This window comes from Rhinolophus sinicus, linkage group LG15, assembly GCF_036562045.2.
Source record: "Rhinolophus sinicus isolate RSC01 linkage group LG15, ASM3656204v1, whole genome shotgun sequence".
Lineage (NCBI taxonomy): Eukaryota > Metazoa > Chordata > Mammalia > Chiroptera > Rhinolophidae > Rhinolophus > Rhinolophus sinicus.
This window is the reverse complement of record NC_133764.1, coordinates 41,093,441-41,099,604: the sequence shown is the minus strand read 5'-3', so window position 1 is coordinate 41,099,604 and position 6,164 is coordinate 41,093,441.

Sequence of the window (6,164 nt, the reverse complement as noted above, 5' to 3'; positions counted from 1 at the left end):
GAACCTAAGAGCTTCGGACTGTCCCAAGGCAGCAGCATGTCATGGGAGAACATTGCCCCACAAATCTCTGGGGCCCACGGGGATGGAGTCTCAACAAAAGGGTGAACTACAAGTAAATCAGAACCTGAACCACCCCGAGTCTGCACTGGCCTGGAGATGCAGCCCAAATTCTCATCACCTGATCATCTAAGACACTCGAGTCATAACTTTAGTTAAAGCAAATAGGGAACGTAGCTCGTCCAGCACTGGGAGATGCAGACAGAAAACCTCTCCGGACCAGCACACCTACCTCCTGGATATAACAGAAGTCCGTTAACTGTTTCCCAAGAACAATGACCATCATACAATTAAAAGCAACCAAATGTCATAAACTGAATGTCTCCCCACCCCCCACCCCCATTCATATCGTGAAGCCACAGCCACGCAATGTGGCTCTGTTTGGAGATGGGCCCTCTAAGGAAGTAATTAAGGTTAAATGAGGTCATAGAGGTGAGGCCATGATCCAACAGGATTAGCGTCCTTGTAAGAGGCATGAGACTGTGTTCTCCCCTCTCCCTCCCCCTCCGCCGACCCCTCTCTCTCTCCCTGTGCACACACTGCAAAAAAGCCATGTGAGGACACAGCAAGGCAGCCACCTGCACACCAGGAAGAGGCCTTCACCAGGAACCAATCATGCTGGCACCCTGGTCTGGGGCCTCCAGCTCCCAGAACTGTGAGAACATAAAGTTCTGTTGTTGAAGCACCCAGTCAGTGGAATTTTGTTTTGGCATCCCTAGTGGACTAAGACACCCAGCATGCAAGGCACCATGAGTATCTACACAGCAGACATGATAAACTCAGGTTCTGGCATTTTCAGACACACGTGATAGGCTGTAACTATGCCAACTATGTCTAAGGAAATAAAAGCCAAGCTTGAGAATATCTACAAGGAAGAAAAACCTATAAAAAGTGACTAAACAGATTCTATAAAGAACCAAAAAGAGCTTTTAGAAGTTAAAAACAGTGCGGCCCTGCGGTTCAGGTGGTTGGAGTGCCGGGCTCCTAACGCCCTTGTCGCCAGTTCGATTCCCACATGGGCCAGTGAGCTGCGCCCTCTACAGTTAAGATTGTGAACAGCTGTCAATGGAGCTGGGCTGCCTTGAGCAGCCGGAAGTTGGCATGAGCTGCTGTGTGCTGCCGTGGAACACCATGTGGCGCTGTGAGTGGCCGGAAGCCATTGTGAGTGGCCAGCAGCCGGCGAGAGCTGCCATGAGCTGCTGTGAGCGGCCGACCCATGACTGGCGACTGGCAACCAACTGTCTCAGCGGTGGGGGGAGCACAAGGCTCATAATACCAGCATGGGCCAGGGAGTTCGGACGCACCGCAGCCTGGGGGAGCCCTGGAACGCCGTGCTAAGTGGAAGACGCCAGATGCAGCAGGTCACACTGTGTGGTTAGTTCCATACGACATCTCGAACAGGAAATCCAGAACAAAAGCAGGTGAGTGGTCACAAAGCGGGGAGATGGGGGAAATGGGGATGATTTCTTAACAGGTCCTGGGTATTCTGGGGGGTGAGGAAGTTGTGAAACTAGAGACAGGTGGCAGCTGCCCAACATTGTGAATATACTAAATGCCACTGAGGATACACTTTACAATGGTTAATTGCATGTTGAGTTCCACCTCAATGAAAACAAAGAAAACTCCAGGCCTAGATATCACTAGCAAATTCTACCCTACGTGGAGGAAAACACCTTCCTGAGTTGCAAGTTGCGCAGGTGCGGCTGCAGAGGACCCGCCCTGTGGCCTCAGGGAACGGCAGGCACCTGAGCCCTTGGGCAGTTTGTACAAAGTCACTCCTTTGACTGAGCAGTCTCACTCTTGACAATTTGTCCAGAACCATGAAGACCTACGTTCACCCACAAACCTCTGTCTGAATGTTTAGAGCAGCGTTACTCAGCATCTCCCACGTCTGGGAATATTCCGTGTCCTTCGGCGACTGAAGGGGTGAACACAGCGGCACCACTGGCCGTGGCAGGAATGGATGACTGACACACATGCAGCACAGGTGAATCAAAGGCCACTCCGGAGGCTTTTACTCTGTGTTATGGCCGAAATGTGTCCCCCAGATATGTGCAGTCCTAACCCTGGACCTGGGACATGCGTCTTGGCAGATGTGATCCAGGCAAGATGACGTCACCAGGGTGAGCTCTAGGGAAGTGTCTGTCCCTGTGAGAGAGGAGGAGAGAGAGTGTGACAATGGAGGCAGAGGTTGGCATGACCCATCTCCATGCCGGGAACTGCTGGCAACCCAGCAGCTAGAACAGAGGCCTGGGACACGCTGTCCAAGAGTGCCAAGGGTAACCCGCCCTGCCATCCCCGATTGGACTTGTGCCAGCTGCCTAGAGAATACTTTCAGATGTTTTAAGTAGCCATTTGTGCTAATTTGTTACAAGAGCCCTAGGAAACTGATACACTGTGACATTACATTCATGACTTTCTGAAAAAGTCAAAAATCTAGAGACTTAAGTCAGTGGTGGCAGCAGGAGACAGGGGTGACTACAAAGGGAGAGTACTAGGGGACTGTGGCCACATGACTCTAGCCATCCATTAAAACTGTACACCGGGGCGGCCGGGTGGCTCAGTTGGTTAGAGCGTGAGCTCTGAACATCAGGGTTGCTGGTTCGTTTCCCACATGGGCCAGTGAGTTGCGCCCTCCACAACTAGCCTGAAGACAATGAGCTGCCGGAGGGACGGCCGGATGGCTCAGTTGGTCAGAGCGCGAGCTCTCGACAACAAGGTCCTGGTTCAATTCCCGCATGGGATGTTGGACTGTGCCCCCTGCAACTAAAGACTGAAAAGGGCAACTGGATTTGGAGCTAAGCTTCGCCCTCCACAACTAGACTGAAGGACAACAACTTGGAGCTGATGAGCCCTGGAAAAACATATTGTTCCCCAATACTCTTCCCACCCCTCCCCCCAAAAAGCTGTACACCCTCCAAAAGAAAGTATACGGGAATTTTAAAAGAATGAAATGCTAAAGTTACCCCACCTGAGTTACTGCTTGGTGAACAGTCGTGGCAGCCAATCTCAGCCCTGCTGTGGGACAGGTAGTTCAGAGGGCTGGGATGGTTCTGCAACAGGAAACATGGAAAGCTGCCTCCCCCGTACCAGGCAGCCCCTCTGTCCTTGGACACCCTCTGGCTAAAAACAACGTGGTGTTTACGACATGGATGGAACTTGGAAATGTTACACTAAGGAGCCCGGCAGCTCACCTCCTATGACCCCACTCGTGACATGTCCCAAACAGGCAAATCTACAGGCAGCAAGGGAGGCTGGGGGAGGGGAGGCTGAGCAGTGACTGCCAGTGGCCAGGGTTGCTGTTTGGGGTGACTGGAACGTTCTGGAACTCTACGGGATGGCCCCACACGTGGCAAGTGCACTAAGTGTGAGGGACTGAGCTCTTTCAAATGGTCAATGTGGTCAGTTGTGTGTGTTTAACCACAATAAGCAGTTTTGCCCGGAGGAAGGTGGGAGGGCTGAGCTGATGCCTCCACTGACTTGACAGGGCCAGGAAAAGCAAACGAGAGGACAGGTTGGGGTCGTCCCCTCACGATCCCTGGGGACTGAGAAGCTGGGAGCCGTGCCCCCAATGCTGACGACAGGTCCTCCCCTCTGGTCGGGAGGTCAGCCACCGCGGCAGTGCAGTGTCCTCCGTGGGACACAGCACACTGCAGACATCACGGGCCACGCAGGACCGCACGTCCCTGACTACAGGTTCTCACGGTTCCAGCCTGAAGGCCTGAAGCAGCACTGCTATGAACAGCCTGCCCGGTGCCCTAAAGGACCATGGCAGAGCCAACCCTGGCACAGGCACGTTTGCTTTGGAGCTCCCTCTGCCCCCGGACCCCCACCCCCATTAAAAAACAAACTCTAAAACACCATGGTGAGGCCAGAGCAGATTAGAGACCGAGGTCTTGAATCATGGTTTTACCTGTTCTCTGCGGCCAGGGTAAGTGGTCTCCGTGAGGCTGCAAAGGCTGTGGGGTGGCTCCCACCACGGGCATGACACGCACTCCTCCCCAGGGGACCATTTTTGGAAAGTGCTGAGACACATGCACTGACCTTCAAAACAGCAGAATGTTTAACACAAAATAGTCCTTTTAACTAAAATGCCACGTTTGGAAATGGAGCCACAGTAGACAATACTTCCCCGGAATTAGAAACATAACTTGTTTTTGGTCTTAATTTTGAGAAGAGAAAATTTGTGCATCCTTGTAGTCACATCAAGTTGGTCTCATTGGTGGCTATGACTTCTGACAGGTAGATGGCCTTGGACATCATGGGCTCTGAAGGGTAGGAAGCGCCTGCCACTGAAACAGCCATTGGACAGTCATGTCCAGTGGGTACCGACAGGACAGGCCTCTGTCAGTACAGAAGCTGACAGCTGGATAGAACGGACACGTCAAGTTCTGCCCCTTGTAGGTGTTGAAACAGGTAGGAAATGCCATTATTTTCTGGAGTCCCGTGTCTGCGTTGAAGGTCACCGGAGCCTGGACTGTCATCGTCTCCACCTGCCTGTGACGGGCTCTGAGATAAGTGGTCCTCACGAGCTCACACCCAGAAGACTTAAGCTCCCATGATAGGGACCTGACTTGATGACAGAAGTCTGGCTGCCGGTGGCCGGGATGAAAAACCTAAGAGCTGTGAGCCTCCGAGCTCGGCTGCCAGAGCACGTGTGGGTGGGAAGCCATGGGCTCTGTAGACAGTGGTACCCTATTTTAAACAACAGGGAAAAACACTTTAAAAAAATCCAGCCTCAGTGACCAGTGAGCGTGAGGCTGTGAAAGGTTACACGTGTGTACTTGAATCCCAAAAGGAGACAACAAAAAACTTAGTTGAGGGAATAATGGCTGAAATTTTTCAAATTTGATGAGCCATAAATTTACAGATTCAAGCTCAATAAGGTCCTGCTTGGTACATACAAAGAAAACCACATGTAGGCTTATCATAGTTTTCCAAATTGTAATTTTGTAAAACAATTACTATCATTCGAAACAGAACATAGGAAGGACGAGAGATCCAAAGCTGCTTTCCACACGAGTTGAATATCAGCTTAATGTCACGTAAAAATAAGCAACTGTGAGTGGCATTTACATTTTCTTCTGAGATGTTAACGGCATGTGGGTCAGGAGAAAATGGTTACCACATCCTGGGACATTCTGTCCCCCAGCACATGAGAATCAATCACTTCTGCACTGTCTTCAGCTCTTTGTCCAGACACTTGACAGTCCCCGGGAAGACAACAATGCTTAGGATCAGCAGAGCCATCGCACCCGAGTGCCGGTCTCCATGAAGCAGTATCCCACGACTGCGGCTGCGCCATCGTCAGGTGGTAAGTGCTGCTATCACAGGGCAACAGTACACTTTTAATCCAAAACAGAACACTTGTAAGAGGGCAGCGTGCTGAACAGGATGGGACACCAGGAGAGACAGTGGCAGAAGTCAGGACAGTAAGAGGCACAGCAGAAGCGATGAAAACAAAACCCGTAAAAGAGCACCCAGTGAAAAATGCTGTTTTAATAATGAACCAAGTCTAGAAACCATAAAGGAAAGGGGATGAAAGATTAGACCACATGAAAATTCAAGGTGAGTATACAGCTAAGTAAAAGTCCTCACGTTGGAATACACACAAAGTAAAAAACGATGACAAAGGGTGATTACATAAAGTTCTTACAAACGAAATACACCAACAAAAAACAGGCGAAGACATGAGTAAGCGTTTCTGAAATAATTACAGATGGCGTTCCTAAGCGTTCACACAAGCTCCCTGCAGTCGGAGATCGTTTTCCTCCATCCGAGTTTGGAAAGACTGCTCAGAGCTTGGTCTTAGGGAAAACGTGAGGACCCTGGTGCCTGGCGTCAAGGACAGATTCCCGGCAGGGAGAGGTGACAAACAGGTATCACATCTTACACTTGCAGACCCAGTGCCTGGCAATTCCAGACTATCCCAGAGCCACAGCAGGACAGGTGTGTAAGCACGTATGCACGAGGACGTCCACGTCTAAAACATCTACAACCAAAACTACAAATAAGCATCTACGGACAATTAGAGTACATCTTGGTATGTTCACGAGTTTTGTTTTTTTTAATTTATTGGGGTGACAATTGTTAGTAAAATTACATAG